Below are 18,524 nucleotides of genomic sequence, written 5' to 3' on the forward strand. Positions count from 1 at the left end.
TGGACCCCTAATAATGGATTCTGACCAATAATTTATTGAATGATTCAGGTCAAAAATCATAGTATTATTTAATCTGAAGGTTATATTAAGAGTAATCCCTTATTCCTTCACCACTTAGCAGCGGTTTACGCTTATAGACGTAATGGGCTTGCTTAACGTTCTTACGGATTACATGTTTTAACGTTATTTATAAAGTATATGCGTTTATATATATATATATATATATATATATATATATATATATATATATATATATATATATATATATATATATATATATTTATATATAAATATATATATATATAAATATATATATATATATATATATATATATATATATATATATATATATATATATATATATATATATATATATATATATATATATATATATATATATATATATATATATATATATATATATATATATATATATATATATATATATATATATATATATATATATATATATATACAGACTTCCATATTCTTCTTTATCTAAGATGTCAAAAAATATTTAAAACTAATATTTGTCTGCCTCCGTGGTGTAATGGTTAGCGTGTTTAGCTACCGTGCTGGAGGGCCAGGGTTCGATCCCTAGGGGGGAGGGATAAAAACAAATATTAGTGATTTAACACTTCTATATTTATTTAATGTCGTCCATGAAGCGCAGGAGTTATCAACATACTACAACGCAGTACAAAATGCGGATTTTTTTCTGACACAGATATGTAAAAACACTCGCATCTTTGAATGCGATATTTTTACAAAAATTCGAAGCAATTGGTGAATACTTTAAGGAGAGTTAAGATGTTCAACAATTAAGAATATTTTTTATTATTATTTATATTGAGACTTATCCGCCTCCGTAGTGTAATGGTCAGCACGCTCGGCTACCGTTCTGGAGGTCCCGGGTTCGATTCCCAGGGGGGGTCAAATAAATATAAGTGATTTTTTCATTGTAATATTTATTCAATATTACCCTAGACTGGTACCTGAAGCGGAGGGCTGATCACCTTTCCTTCATGTCTAAATGATTGAGATAACACTGCGTTTATATGAAGCAGTGCCCTATGCACCATTGGGGTGCGGTAAGGGTTTATTATTATTTTTATTATTATTTATATAGATGACATATTAGATAATAAAGGCTTTGATGTTATTCTTATTCGAGTATCAGCTAACAAAATTTTGTTCGGCTTGTTACACTCTAAATCCAAAAATAAATTATTCTCTGTCATATGCAGAATTGATTTATTAACGCTTAGAAGCTTCTGTGTCTATTTGCGTTTGCTAATTACTTCACAAATTGATAGCGCAGCGAGATCCTATTTATACATGCGCCAACAAGATAACAAAAGATACCACGCACGCCTCTGGAGATAAAAATACTCGTCGTATTTATTATACATTCATTTTGCCGCGTGGCTCACAGGCCTCGGTGGCGCAGTAGGCAGCGCGTAAGTCTCATAATCTTAAGGTCGTGAGTTCGAGCCTCACCCGGGGCATTTTTTTTTCAAAAAATTATTAAACAATCTAAATGTGCAGTTCCATTTTTTGTTTTTTTCGCTAACACGTCATTTCGCTAACCTTGTTTTAATAAATTCTGAAAAAATACGAATTGAAAGATTTCAATGAACTTTCAGGATTTATTTAATATCGTTAATTTTTTGGTGGAAATAAGTAATGCCTGTACTTCCATATTCTTCTTCACTTATGTTGAGATTTTAATGACATATTTTAAAAATTTGTGTATTAAAAGTTACCGTTCTGGAGGTCCCGGGTTCGGTTCCCAGGGGGGGTCAAATAAATATAAGTGATTTTTTCACTGTTAAACTTAACCAATATTACCCTGGACTGGTACCTGAAGCGGAGGGCTGATCACCTTTCCTTCATGTGTAAATGATCAAAATAACACTGCGTTTATATGACGCAGTGCCCTATGCATAATTGGGGTGCGGATAAGGGTTTTATAATTATTTTTTATATTAAAAGCATTGTTAACTTTGTGGTATGGTAAAATGATACTGTAAAAACTCTCCTTATCATTCATCGTTCACTTTGTGTAATACCACTTTTGTTAATACAAAAGTGATATGGAGAGTATTACATATTTTTATTTTCATGTATACTATATGTATCTATATGCTGCTGTATTTTATTATCCTACGAGGTAAATTATTATTCGATTTTGTTTATTTTCTTAAATGTATTTTCTAAGTAATGTTCTGTGAAATTCCAGTAATTAAATCTTGTATATTTGAAAAGACTGGTTATTTTCCGTATTTCGTGATCACGATTTACAGTGCTATAAATAATTAAAGCTACACAAAATACTCCTATAAATATCTTAAATTCAAAGAGACGCTACATTTGTCATCTGTACTGCTTGTCGAAGACGCTTGTAAAAGTTTCATGGATTGACAAGTATGTATATCAGTAAATAAAAAAGAACTAAGTTTACACTTGCAAATTATACATTTTATTGCTATAATTTTTTTTTATAATTTCCATACACAATTATGTAAATTAATTATACACTGACATAAAATATTGTAAGATGACTCTTTAAGGACATTTTTAAGTAATTTTTATTTGTAAACTTTTTTTTAATAATTAAAACTTATTAGTTGAATATGAGTTATATTTTTCTTTACATTTTACACTCTATTATAAATATTTATTTAGTGTTACCCTGGAACGGTCCCTGAAGCGCAGAAGTGCTTGCACCTTGCCTTCATATAAGTAATGATCGAAATAACACTGCGTCAATACGATACAGTGCCCTATGCACCATTAGGTGCAAATAAGGGTTAATAGAAAAATAATATTTTTCATTTTAAAGTAAAACAATCATGATTTAAAAATAGCCATATCGCTCGCTGCTTTCAACAACGTCATATATAAAAAATCGTTAATTTTCAGTTGTGCATGTTTTCGGAATGCCCAGAAAATGTGCTTTATCCCAGCAAAAGAAGCTTTTTTAACCTTAATATTTACCTGCTACAGGGCAGAAAGTGTTGTTTTTGCATTTTGAAGAAAAGGTATTGTTTAATTATTTTTTTAAATATACTTAATATTTTTCAAATGAAGAAAAAACATTTAGGTTTTACTTCAAAAGATCTGTTGCAGAGTAAAAAGTTCAATAAGTGGCTTGATATTTATTTTTAATACATTTCATTATATCCTTAAACTTTCAAGTTGTTTTGATATATGACGTTGTTGAAAGGAGTGAGCGATATGTTTATATTTGTGTAAGGTTAATATAATATGTAATATGTTACCAAATACACATTACATAATACGGAAGGGGGTGTGTGTTCTGAAAATGATTCAATGAGAAGGTGAAGTGTGATACAATAAATCAACAGCTGAAGTGTCACATAAATACGGTAACATTTGCACCCTTCATAACGTATTATACTTTCCGTTGTTGGAAAGAGATAGGAGTACTTTTGTGGGTACTTAATGCGGTAAAGACCCTTTGTAACGTTTTGCCTTGACGTTTCGGAAATAATAAATACGAAGTAATCCTTCCCTAAAAGAATTTCAGCTTAATTTATGTATTATTTTATTATTATTAAAAACGGTTTCATTTATTATCTATAACATTTTGAGTGTGTCTAAATACTTGTGTGTTTATAATCCAGGATTCGGACCTCACATACTGATATAAGTTTTTTGACATCTCATCAAAGATGAAGAAGAATATGAAAGTCTGAACATTTACGGGGCTGATGACCGTCATAGGCTGGTTTAAGTGATCAGTTTACACACGTGTAACATTCACCAATTCTACCCATTATTGACAACCACACTACTCAAATTCTTGAAAGTTCTATATATATGAATCAATTTCGAAACATTATTCTTGAATCACTAGAACTTCACTGAAGACATCTATTGGTGAGATGAAAAGAAGCTTTTAATTGAACAGAAACTATTTTATTAGTATGTGAGGTCCAAATCCTGGATTATAATCACACACATAGATTTCTATATATATATATATATATATATATATATATATATATATATATATATATATATATATATATATATATATATATATATATATATATATATATATATATATATATATATATATATATATATATATATATATATATATATATATATATATATATATATATATATATATATATATATATATATATATATATATATATATATATATATATATATATATATATATATATATATATATATATATATATATATATATATATATATATATATATATATATATATATATATATATATATATATATATATATATATATATATATATATATATATATATATTTATATATTTATATGTTAATATATATGTATACACACACTGCGTTAGTTCCATGTATTCTGAGCAAAACAATTTTTTTGAGTGAGAAGCGTAAATTAAGATTCATTATCAAGTTAAGCGAATTCAACAAAAAAATGATACGATAAAAAAAGTTGCGAGGCAAATACAAACACGTCTATCATTGACAATCAATTAAAAATTTCCACGAATTTCGTCTGCTAGCGATCACTAGTGAAGGATTGTCTCGTACAGGGGAGGGGCTGAATGTGGCACTGATTGATGTACCCTTGGATCTGATGATGGAAAGGGTAGATCCACTGAAATCCTGAAAACACACCCTCTAGCCCTCATCCCTTCCGGTTTGGTGGAATCATTTCATATCATAGAGGAGCTTAAATATTATATAGTACGGAATGTAACAAAAACATTGGATTTCAGAAATGGGCTTCAGAAAATTCGTTTAAGATGGATATCGAACAAAATAGATGCTCTTATTTTTCCTATAGATAAGCCATTAGGTCACGGTAAGAGTGATTAGATATATAATACATTAAAAATATTCAAATTGTGTAGTAAGCAATTGTTCGAATTTTACTACAAATTATATAAAAAAAAAACAAATTTAATTATATTTGTAATAATTTTGTTGCAGCGTTATTCTTTACATGATGAATTGTCAAAAAAAATATTGAACAAAATTACCACGATAGTTTAACACAAAAGCGTGATCTGTCAATGAAAGTCTTTTGAAAAAAGGTTAAAACAAATCTCCTTGTAAATGGTGTGTGTGTGCGTGTAAAGAGTGCGTATATTAGTTAGAATAAATTGCCTGCGATTTTTTTAATTACTAAGTATGGTTTGACTTTGCGAGTGACGAGAAAATACAGCAAAGGATGCAGCAACCCATGGTCGCAACTGTCATTAAGAAAAGTCTATTTAGTTAGCTGGACCATGTACTCTGCACGCCTCCCGAGAACCTTAATCAAATTCTCTTTTACAAGGCATCAGGTTTTTGCCGCACAAACAATTCAGGACGTCCACTGTTGACAATCCGTCGGCAGTTCTCATCTGAACTTCGGGACTCGGACTTAATATGAGAGGATGCAAGGGAGCTGGGAGCCTATAAAGGAGCCAATTTGTGAACTCTTTATGTTCCATTTAGGAACACATATGGATTAGTGAATGAATAAATACACTTAAAATTATAAATACACACATAATTTATAAAATGCAATAATCGATATGAATTTAAAATTGCTTTTTTCTTTCTTCTAAATAACGAAAATAATTTGACCGCCTAAATATTTCAGATATGGACGAAACAATATTAATATATGTACCAATCATACAATTATGATTTAAAGTAAGTTCAGTGTTATAAAATATTTTTTGGATTAATTTTAAATCAAACACAGATTTTTGAATCTACTAAGTTGTATTTTATTAACAAAAACACATAAAAAAATTCTATTGTGACAATTGTTTCGCCTTGTTAGGGCATTATAAAACTAATGTAAAGATCAAGTGGACTACGGTCCTTATATAGCTATACAATTCTAAGTGACAGTTTTAACACGTGCAGCAATAATTTATGGGAGACAACAGTAGCTAATGGGGGATCTAGGTATGTACCATTATATTTATTTTCTGGGAAAGTAAGAATTTATTGACATGGCAATATTTTAGAGAATTAATATTTTAAAGCTTAATACAATTGTTGGTAATATTATTTTTAAGAATTTATTTATGTAAATATAATTATTAGTTAATCAATAACGCATCATGCAAGTAAAAAGTAAAATATTATAGGTGTGGAAAATATTCAGAAAAATGCTGTAACAATTCTGTCATATCCTATAAAATAACCTATATCAAAGAATTGGTTGAAAACGACTAACATTTATGTCAAGGGTATTGGGAAAAAAGTTGGATGATATAAGAGCTTTGGATGACGTAAAAAGTATAAAAAAAACATCCTTTGTTGGTTAGAACGGAAAAGTTTTATTATCTTTCGCTACATTCAACATTCATCATTCGCCTCACAAATCCGTGACATTCAATACAATTTACTAGAAATGTATACTCGTATAAGATCATTCCTACCTTGTATTATGTTTTTTTTCCTAGACTAAATTTCTTAGGTAGGTAATGTAAAACGCAAAGTTATTTACTTTTTTAAAAATATTGATATTTTTAGACAATTCTTAATAACACTCCATTTAAAATGTATTTGTTTACTCAAACTATATAAATATAACACATTTCCTTTGGATAAAAAAATAATCATAAAACATATGATATTCTGCCATATGTTTGGATGCCAGATTTAGTCCTAAAATGAATTGAAATAATATATATCATCACTGAATGGACTTTCCAAATTTATTATTGGATCTTAATGTCAGTTGAAGATAAGGATTGTTCGCATTAATCTTGTAATTGATGTATGTTAATTAATATTTTACAATTAAAATACTTACTTTTCAATAGAGTTAAAAATATTTAATTAAGAAGTTAGTGTTTCAGTTTCAAAATAAATATTTTTTTTAAATAAGTATTTTACATTTTTATCCCAAAGTACTCAGAACCCAATGAAGCACTTAAACAAACGGTGATTTTTTATTGAAAAAAAAATAATGTTCCCTTATTTACGTTACTTATAGACCTTTTAACTTCAAAATGCCTTTCTTGAGACCTTTGAATCTTACAACGGGTTAACCTCTAGCAATATTTTGCTTTTAAATTGGAAATTTATTATATAATACACAAATAAAGGTTTTAGAGCTTTAAAAGTTTATATAATTAGACTACTTTAGACAACATGTACCATTTCCAAGGTGAAACAAAGTAAAGGCGAAGGATTAGAGAAATATTTAATTCCATCGTTATCCTTGAAGGTATTTACACATAAGTATTGGCTGGATGTGTACACGTACAAGGTAAAATAAATTGAATGTTAATAATTTACTTAAGCTTAATAATTAGCTTTTAAAGGTAAATCCGTTTACTAATTGATACAACCAAAACCTTTATAAGCGCAAAACAAAGCTTTCACGCTATTAGGATGTTTCACATATTAAATACCTACTTAAGGCAATGGTACGTTTACGATAGAACGAACGATATTCCAACTGTTAAAAGAAAATAAAGTATTCGTGCAATAGAAAATCTGTAAAATATTTGAATACCCTGATTGGTAAACTGGATGATTTGTAAATGTAACCATTTCAAATATTAAATTTCTCGTAAGAACATTAATTACCAAAATATAAAGTACGGGGTAATTATCAATTACAGTTTTGATGAAGGATTTATTTATTCATTTTTTGTAAGTTTATTAGTTAGTTCGCGCAAAACATCTTTTCTTTTTCAATAGTTATAGATTTTATTTTTTTATATCTATCTTTGGAGCCGTATTCATCCAAAATATCATTCTTCCATGATTTCCTCATTTTTTTAACCCTCGACTTCATATCTGATCCAATGTCATTTGCCTTCCTTATTTTCATCTATTTACAGTCTCGTTATTTTGAAATATTTTGGTTATTTGATCATTCACACTGCTTTTAACTAATGAATTATTTTTTTTCGTTTATAAAATATCATTGCCTCTTTCATTTTCATTCATTTTATCTTACTCATACATACCCGCCTTTTATTTCGACTACTTTTAAGTATTAAAAAAAGATCATGCTTAGTTTTCCTCGGTCGTCCTCTGCTTGTATCATAAACCACATTTGTCTCATAAACTTGTTATCCTATTTATTATTCACTCGTTCGAATTACTTAAAATATTTAAAAATTATTACAAATAAAACGATTCTCCGACAAAAAGTTATATCACACACAAACTCACATTGTCGCTCCAACTAGATCCTTCCTATTATTAAAATCCATTATTTTGTACGTATATACAATATAATATATCTTACTTTATAACGTTTATCATATAATATTATTGTGATCTTCATATCTACATAAGAAAGTTAAATTACGCACAATTTCTTATCTTCTTCTTAATTACGATAAGGCCTATTGTTTTGCACAATGAGTTGAAGTTCTTACATACGTTATACGGTATTTATATTTTCTATTATCTTCCCAGTATTTCATACCGATTGTGATCTACGGAAAGGGTTTTCGGTATATCCGTGTGCGTCTGTATGGGTATAGGGTATAATACCATCGTCTGGGATTTGGGTCCATTAATCAAGACCATTCGTCTTTGAAATATTACACATGAGCTGAATCCTTAATGTAAAGCGAAAAAAAATTGGATTGATAAATGCTTTAACTTTTATGATTTTACGTCAGTGGGTCCATTAGATGAATTTGTGGAAAAATATATGTGTTTATTATTTATACACACATATATATATATATATATATATATATATATATATATATATATATATATATATATATATATATATATATATATATATATATATATATATATATATATATATAATAATAATAATAAAACCCTTATCCGCACCCCAATGGTGCATAGGGCACTGCGTCATATAAACGCAGTGTTATCTTGATCGTTTACACATGAAGGAAAGGTGATCAGCCCTCCGCTTCAGGTACCAGTCCAGGGTAATATTGAATAAATATTAGAGTGAAAAAATCACTAATATTTATTTTACCCCCCTTGGGAATCGAACCCGGGACCTCCAGAACGGTAGCCAAGCGTGCTGACCATTACACTACGGAGGCGGACGATATATATATATATATATATATATATATATATATATATATATATATATATATATATATATATATATATATATATATATATATATATATATATATATATATATATATATATATATATATATATATATATATATATATATATATATATATATATATATATATATATATATATATATATATATATATATATATATATATATATATATATATATATATATATATATATATATATATATATATATATATATATATATATATATATATATATATATATATATATATATATATATTATATTATATTATATTATATTTATATAAATGTTTGTATATAAATATACGTGCGACGCTAGATCGAAACCGGTAGACATTATAATTAAGTTATAATAAAATATTTATAGTGATTTTAAAACAAAGTTTAATATTGAAAATAAACAATATATTTATAATATTAACATAAATTGTAAAATTTGAGTAGTGTGGTTGTCAATCATGGGAAAAATGGTGAATGTTACAAAGTGTATAAAGTAATCACTTGAACTAGCCAATAACAATGGTTCTACTTACTGTAAATGCCCTATCTTCTTTATTATTCTTCATCTGTATTAGAGATATAAAAATAAAATTCATATATTTTTTTCCTTTGAAAAAAAAGACAAAACAACTTTTTTTGCCAGAAAATGCTACATGTTCTCAGTTAACGTACTCTTAAATCTATTTATTATGTGATGTGTGTTTTTGTATTTTTATTACTGCCATGTCCCTTTTATTAGATGTGCCTTTTAAACATGGGTCACTTGCTCATGGGACAAAATCCTTGTCACTTTCAAGTCAACGCCATTGCCAGAAAAAGGACGAAATTAAACATTCAACGAAAAAGGATCTCAACTCATACAACGATATTCCATTTTTTTGGATGACTACGCCTTATATATCCAATTACTATGAATTTGAAGTATTTATGACATAAAAATATTCGTACGAATATATATTTATAAAATCACAAACTTTATACTAATTGCATACACCTATAGGTTTCACCATCTAACAAACACATATTTCAGCAATTTCAAGCATACTTTTTTGAGCCAAACGATGCAGTAAAATATTATCTTACCAGCTTATCTCCAAATTTGACCATGATTATAAAATATATCAGAGGGCACGTATATTTTATAATCAGATAGATGGATGTGAAGGAAGCTAGGAGTGTATATTAGGACAGAAGAGTATGGCGTTCCATCCTCTCTGCCTACCCCTGCAGAGGAACGGTGTGAAGGTATTAGTAGTAGTAGTAGTTGTAGCAGTAGTAGCAGAATAAAATATGGTTACACAACAATCATGAACTCGTTTTCATATTTGTTTTCTGGATTTTTCTAATCAATAATATTTTACATTATTACTTATTACATTATTATGTCCGCCTCCGTAGTGTAATGGTCAGCACGCTCGGCTATCGTTCTGGAGGTCCCGGGTTCGATTCCCAAGGGGGGTAAAATAAATATTAGTGATTTTTTCACTGTCATATTTATTCAATATTACTCTGGACTGGTACCTGAAGCGGAGGGCTGATCACCTTTCCTTCATGTGTAAACGATCAAGATAACACTGCGTTTATATGACGCAGTGCCCTTTGCATCATTGGGGTGTGGATAAGGGTTTTATTATTATTACTTCACTTCCAATTTATAAGATATGGGTTGAAATCAAACGATTCATGATCATCAATTGTTGTTAGTAATTCAATTGGTTTTTAAAATTGCTCGTATTACAATCTTATTATTGATATATACAATCTGTTTTATTCAATTTCATAACGGTGTAATATTAACAAATATATTATTTATTTTGTAGTAACCTCGAAAATATTTTATGACAAACATTAAAAAGATATAACTTATCTGTACAGAAAACAAGTTTATATTTTATTTATATTAAACATGGCAGTTAATAACTTATTTTTAGTAGCAGTTTTGTAGATAAGGTAAATTTAAAAACGCGGAATATGAATTCCACGCATATAAAGAAAGATTAATTTAAAATCTGTCTTAAGTACTATGTAAGTAATAAATTAAACGTTATACAATACATGCCTAAAGTATGGACTTGAAAAAAATCTTTCGTAGGTTCCTAGAATATTTGTCGGCATTCAAAGTCAATATGCAAGCAATAAAAGTGTCGGGTTGTGGTCCCGTGGTTAGTGTCGCGTACTCTTAAGTCAGAGTTTCTCAGTTCGAACCAACTTTACCACAGTTTGATACCTATTTTTAATAATGAGATATAGTATGGAAATGAAATATTTATGTAAATAATAAAAACCCGAATATTCTCTTTAAAAAAAGTACGATTTTAGGTATCATCATTATACGCAAATTAGTACTTTCGTCGTAATAAAAGGAGTAAAAAAATATATGTTTTTTTTACCAAATTTTAGTGTGTCCAAAACCTTCTTCACAAATCTGGGTTTCTCTACTAAGGAGTTAAGTCTTGGTGATAAAAGGGCTTATTATCTGCCATGGGCTAGTAAAGTGATCACTCTACACAAATGAAACATAAACCATTCTTCCCATGAATGACAACCACAAAACTCAAATTTTTAGAACTCTTAGATATATTCATCAAACTAATTAAACAGTACAGTTCACAACAATCATCAATGTTGGATTGAGAAAAGCTTTTATTTTGCAGAAACCCTTTTATTTCTATCTACTTATTAGGAGTTACATTTTGACATCTCACCAAAGATGAAAAAAAATAAGGAAGTCTGGGTTTTTATTCCAGATTCGTAAACAAGTATTGAGACATTAAAATATTTTGAATAATTTACGTTTCTTGATTCCATGTAAAAATATATTTGAATGAATTGGTGGTATTTACCAAGTAAAATAAAAAAAATGCAACGATATGACCACAAAGTGACTGCCGAATCGATTCATAAAAATCCAGCACATATTTGATATCATTGAATCGATTGGTTTTTTTTTCTTAGAAATAAGCTAGAAGCCTCTTTTAAGTTAGAAACTAAGAAGATTCTAGCTCAATGGAGGAAATAGGATGGGATAATTGATCAAATGAAATGATTTTAAAAAGGTTTAAAATATTCATACTGGATTAAACCAATGTAACCAAAACATAACGAAATAATGAAATTCCTCCTGGCAGTTATATCCCAAACCGATAATTCTATTACTGTCATGTAAGGAAATTTACTTTATGGCTACTGCTAGCGGATAAATAGCGATGCCAACCACAAGAGTTTTGGCTGTTCATATCCGAGACGCTGAACCAATTATTGCGTAACGTTTCGGGCGCGAACCAAATGTAACGTGCCAAGGGAGTGGTTAACATTTGATTTAGGGAGAAAAATTAAAGCGGTGCTTTTTAAATGTTCACTTTCTCTGCGGTTTACAACCCAATATTTCAAATATCTCGATTCATTTCAGGACTTTTCAACAATTCAGTTTGATATAAATATTGTTGTAAACCACTTTTTCTGTGGTTTACAACCCAATATTTCAGAATTTTCGAATCATTTCACAACTTTTGAACAATTCAGTTTTATTGAAACGTTATTTATAAATAAATAAGCATATTTTTTTAAATAGTTTTAAATACATTTAATATTTTTGTTGTTGTTTTTTTGCTCCTTTTGCAACTTCATACAGCCGGAGTGGGAATAAACGGATATATATGAGAAGATGCACGAATGTGGAGGAAGAGAAGATTGTTTGAACATACTGATTGGCGTGGCTTTCTATTTTCTCTGCCTACCCCTACGGGGAAGTGGCGTCATGGTTGGTTAGTTAGTTTTAGTTAAATATATAAAAAAAATCTTTTCACATTTATTTTAAAGATATTGAAATGAAGAAAAATCTAGACTGCAGGAATTTATAAATAAACACTAACTAACTAACTAACCATCACTCCGCTTCTCCGCAGGGGTAGGCAGAGAGAATAGAACGCCACACTACTCTGTCCTTGCAAACATTCTTCGCCTCTTCCGCGTTCATGTATTTCCTCATACATACCCGCCGATTGTTTCGACTCCTTATGAATAAATAAAATGTATTATTCGGTCACTTTAGTCAGTTCCACTGTTTGCGTAGCCCTGAAAAAGTATCGTATTTCTGCGTTGAAGTCAGAACAAGGCAACGGTCAAAGAAATATGAGATGTTATGAAGGAAACTCTGTGTTTAAAATATTGTTGTTTCGCAGTAGGTTTTGACCTGTATAAATGGTCTAACTTACATCCATACTAACTTAACGTTTGTGGAGAATAAATTTAGCATTTCGGTGAAGATACTAAGGAAATAAACTGTAGCAGATACTAACGAAATAAACAGCAGTTTAAAATCGCTTTGGCAATTTTTCAGGGTAATATTAAGCTAGTAAAATATCAAATAGTCAATAATCACATTTTGTAAAAAATGCACTTGGTCACTTTCTCCTGTATGACTATGATATATATATAAATAAAGTAACCAATAAATATATGCAGTAAATATATAACAGTACATATATATCACCAGTCTGATGATGTCGGTTACGACAAAACCCGGACTGATTCATCAGTCTTGATGAAGAAGCGGATAGCTTCGAAACCGGTGGACATTATAATTAAGGTATGATAAAATATTAAAAGTGATTTTAAAACAAAGTTACATTTTAATTATAAAATAGAAAATCACAAAGTTAGTGCTTCAAATATATTATAAATCATACAATTTATTTAGTTTTACAAATATATATTAATGTACAAAATAACATGGAGTAATGCTTTAAAAAGTACACTCACAGATTTATAAATAAAAAAGAAAGGCATATTTGAAAGAGAGTGAAAATAGAAAATTCACGTCATTTGAAAATTTGTGGGCCTGTTATTAAAAAATATCGAGTTGTGGGAAAGTAGGGTAGAACTTGTAAACTCTGACTCATAGTCTGTGATACCGATTAATTATTTTACTAATGTACATGTATATAAAGTAATTATAATTTATTCTCACTACTACTCGTATCCGTTGAAAACTACCTAACTGGAATATATTATTTGTGTTTTTTGTTTAGAAATATTGATTTGAAAATTATCAATATTTCTAACAAATAATGGATTTCTTCAATTCGTAGTTGTTATTTGGGGTTGCTACGCAATGCACAATTAAAATAACATTTAGGATTTTTTACGGAGTGTGTGGAAGTCTTTGGTAAGGGAATGTAATTAATTATGAGTATTTTAATGTTTTTAATGTTTAAGAATTAAAAAAACCCTAATGATGACAAGGTTCTTGTTAAAACCGGCACGTTAAAGTGTACTTATAATAAAAAAGTGGTTAAAACAAAGTTGTTTAATTTAATTTCATATAGTTTATAAAATGTGCCACGAAGTATCTCCGAAAAACATTCAAGAAACGATTTTTTTAAACTAACTAACTAACTAACCATCTCGCCGCTTCCCCGCAGGGATAGGCAGAGAGAATAGAGCGCCACACCACTCTGTCCTTGCAAAGATTCTTCGCCTCTTCCACGTTCATGCGTCTCCTCATACATACCCGCCGATTTTTTTTAATCATATGAAAGTAACTAAAATCAATAAGAATTTTTACTTATTTATTTTTTTACAAAAATGTTAATAAAATTAGTATATAACCACTCACCGAGATTTTTACGTCTACCGGTTTCGAGACGTACCCGTCTCTTCGTCAGGACAATCACTAACACAGCATGCAAACAATACTACCCTTCACCACCATAGCACCATTTACACACTCAAAACTACACAAAATATATTTTGTGTAGTTTTGAGTGTGTAAATGGTGCTATGGTGGTGAGGGGTAGTATTGTTTGCATGCTGTGTTAGTGATTGTCCTGACGAAGAGACGGGTACGTCTCGAAACCGGTAGGCGTAAAAATCTCGGTGAGTGGTTATATACTAATTTTATTAACATTTTTGTAAAAAAATAAATAAGTAAAAATGACTAACCACAAAGTAAATGCTTTAAATATTAATAATATTGAGAATACAATAAGAATTATTTAAAAATGCCCAATACAATTCCAACGAGTTTAGTATCATATGGAAAAGCCAAAATAAATTCAGCAATACTGTTAAAATAAAGTATTACCCTTAATGACGTTATTGTGATCTTAATATAACCGTTACTTTGTAGTCAGTATCCTGAAGTAGTAAGTTAAATTTAAGCAGACAAGTATTAGACCATAAGCGGAAATGCGAGGTATTAGACGTCCGATTAAATGGAAATAAGTGGATATAAAAAACGTCCCTTAGTGTTTTTTGAGGGTAATATGAAAAATAAGAGGTGATTATTATTATTTAAGCTGTAAAGGGTGTATTTGTAGGGCTGTAAGCATGCAGATAACAAAGATAGAAGTTTTAAGTTGTTCACACAATAGCCTTTTTGTCAGTGGCCAAAATTTTGCATTGTTTTGAGGTAATAACACCCTTCCAATGAGCTATTTACAAGCTATACGGTACTAGACGTACGGCAACTGTTCGTCAAGGAAGTACTGATTCACTTCTGGAATAAAATGGAAAAGGTTAGAACGCAACAAACTATTCGAACCCGGGCAGCATTAAATAAAAACTACATTGGGCCAGCCATTAAAACAAGTTTTGCCCAAAAAAATTTTTCATTCCTCGCTCCAAAAATATTTAATTTGCTGCCCGAAACCATTAAGATTTCCAGGAGTGATCAGGTCTTTAAGAACAGTGTCCGTCGATGGTTACTTAACATTGGAAGGGACAAGGTGGAAAGTGAATTAATTAAAGTCCAGGTGTAATTATCACACTAAAAAACCTTAAAACATAAATTATTTTTGTATCTCCTGTATGTTATGTTTATAATCTAATCATTAAAAAAAATATATGTATATTAAAAATTTAAAAAAAAAATATATAATCTTGTATTACCATGTTAGTATTCGGCTCAACACAGGCCATGCCTAAAGAGCCGTAATACGTATAATAAATGTGTATATGAAATGAATATGTATATTGAATGTATCTATGTATTATGAAAATAAATAAATAAATAAATAAAAAAAAAAAAAAAAAATATGAATTCCATGTATAATATAAACGTAAAACGAAGCTTATTATGATTTTATCTCGAAAAGAAAACGATCGGTTATTTTTTATTTAATTTTATTAAATTTTGTTAAAAGTAAATATTAAAACAATTCAATGAATTTTAACGGTAATTGATGTAATTTTTTTGACAGCTGAAAACCGTTTTGAAATACATTCGTCAGAGGGATTGCGTTAAGTCTACTTTTATCCTTCTTTTGCCAACTCCATGCTTCACTTTCGTACATTAGTATTGGTACAAGTACTGCGTTGTGCACCAGTACTGAGTTGTACTGTGGTGATTAATGTAAAAAATAATCACAATATTTACTTAAGATAATTTCCTCATGGGATCAATCTCAAATAGATCAATTTTTTAAGATTGATCTGAAAAGGCAGGAAATTATTATTATGTGTAAATTTGAGATGGTTAAAATAATTAAGATTTGCTAGTCTATGTCGAATAATTCGATCTCACTTCAAAGGAAAACATAATACCAACTAAAGTTAGGGTGAATTAAATGAATAAAAAGTTTGTTAATTATCATTTTCAGACGTAGTTAAAAACAAGAAAAACTCAAGATGGCAGCTTACGTAACAGGCTTGTCCTAAATTTAGAGCACCAATGATCCATATAACTATAAAAGAGTAAGAAAGTTATATTTAATTTTTGCGATTTAAAAATACTTTGTAAGTAGTCTGTCTAGTGATTTGAGTATCTACTGTTATCAAATATTTTTCTTTTGCTGGACTGGGTTTATGGAAGTTCACGCTTTAACTTCATTGTGCAGATAACTTTAACTTTACTTATTTCAATTTAAAAAACCTTTTTGATACTTTCTTAGCAATACTCATAGACTTCCGGTCCAAAAATACCAAAGTTACTGGAAATAAAAGTCATTAAATAATATTGAAGTTATCAACAATACGAAGTTAAATTATTAACCTCAAAATAGAATCAAAACACTGCACCAGTTTAAAAAAAAAAAAATTAGTGTTACATTTGCAAAACTTTCTAACAACCATTACTTCACTCTGTTTTTTAAAATAGTATTTGCCTCTTCCACATTCAAATATCTTCTTATTTTAACCTGACTGCATTTAAATATTTGAATTGCTTTATCATCTCAAGTTTTCTTGGGTCTTTATCTACTTTTGTCATATATTTTGAAATACGGTATTATTACAAGATTTAAAAATGTGATTTCATTTAGAAATGTCTTTTTAAATTATACTGTCTTTCAAAAATCAATTGATGTTTTTTTTCAAATTAATTTTTAAAGCAGTAAATTTATTTAAAAAAAATTAATTCAACGTTTTGTGGGGAAAACGGGTCAAGCATTTATGCTTGAAAAATATTTAGTGAAATAAAAAGACGGATTGACGTTGCGTGGTTTTATAGGCAGAAGAAAGCTGACTTTATCAGGAAAATTGTTGGGGTGGGGTCTAAATGGGCAGAACACCCTAGTGCTTTATTCTCGGGGGACAATGGAAGGGTAAATGATACCCTTCAGTTATCTGAGCAACTTCATTGGTGACTAGATGGCTTGTTCGTATGGTCAATAGATTAATGAAACTAGGCTTTTCGAAGGAGTCCCCGCTTCGGTAATATTTTGACAATAAATTTGAACCTTCTTAAAATTAAAAAAAATCTGAAGATTAAAATACGATGTCAGAAATATTTCTATGTAAAATTATAAAATACAGGATCATCAATTATTTTTTTAGATTTATATTTTAAATTTTAATTAATGTTTTACTTCGTAAATACAACTATTTCTTAAAATCTTTTGTGATACGTGTTTCGATGCATTCCACATCATTTTCAAACACCAAATTTTTTGAGTGTAGATTTTAAGAAACAGTGGTATTTACAAAGTAAAACATTAATGAAAAATGGAAAAATTTTACCACAAAATGACTGCCGAATCAATTTAATGAAATTGTATTTTAATAACTAAAAAAAAATACAAAAAAACGTGACACATGGGTACAGAAAATTACTTTCCTAGCCCAGATGTGATTAACTTATCATTTTCAATTACTGCTTATTTATTTATATCATATCCTAGATTTTACTATACAAAGGAAGATAGAAGTCTCAGCATTCCAGGACTTATGCCCTGGCATTTGAATTTGGCTTAGGTCATGGGTGGCCAAGATTTTCAGTAGCCGGGCCAGATTTTAGAAGTGAGATTTCCTACCGGGCCGTAAAACAAAATTTAATTCATTATTCATAGCAAACAAGATTGTTTTATATTCCATAAAAAATAGTTTATAGTCCATCTGTTTTAAAAACTTCTCAGTTTTTCTGTTACTCTTCTCTTTTTTAGTCCAACGTCTTTACTAATTGACGCCATTATGGGTCTTGAAATTGTGAGGATAGTGATATACTCC

General features: G+C 29.0%; 1 protein-coding gene and 1 non-coding gene across 4 annotated transcripts in view; one reads left to right on the top strand and one right to left on the bottom strand.

Annotated features, from left to right (window-relative positions):
- LOC148308462 (5-hydroxytryptamine receptor-like) overlaps positions 1–18,524 on the bottom strand; it is a 196,449-nt gene that overhangs the window by 146,160 nt on the left and 31,765 nt on the right. The window lies entirely within an intron of this gene.
- On the top strand, positions 1,436–1,508 carry TRNAM-CAU (transfer RNA methionine (anticodon CAU)). The gene has a single exon. It is a non-coding gene; the product is annotated as a tRNA-Met (tRNA).

This window comes from Brachycentrus maculatus, unplaced genomic scaffold (genome assembly GCF_059751285.1).
Source record: "Brachycentrus maculatus isolate JH-2025_06_01 unplaced genomic scaffold, ASM5975128v1 h1tg000165l, whole genome shotgun sequence".
Classification (NCBI taxonomy): Eukaryota; Metazoa; Arthropoda; class Insecta; order Trichoptera; family Brachycentridae; genus Brachycentrus; species Brachycentrus maculatus.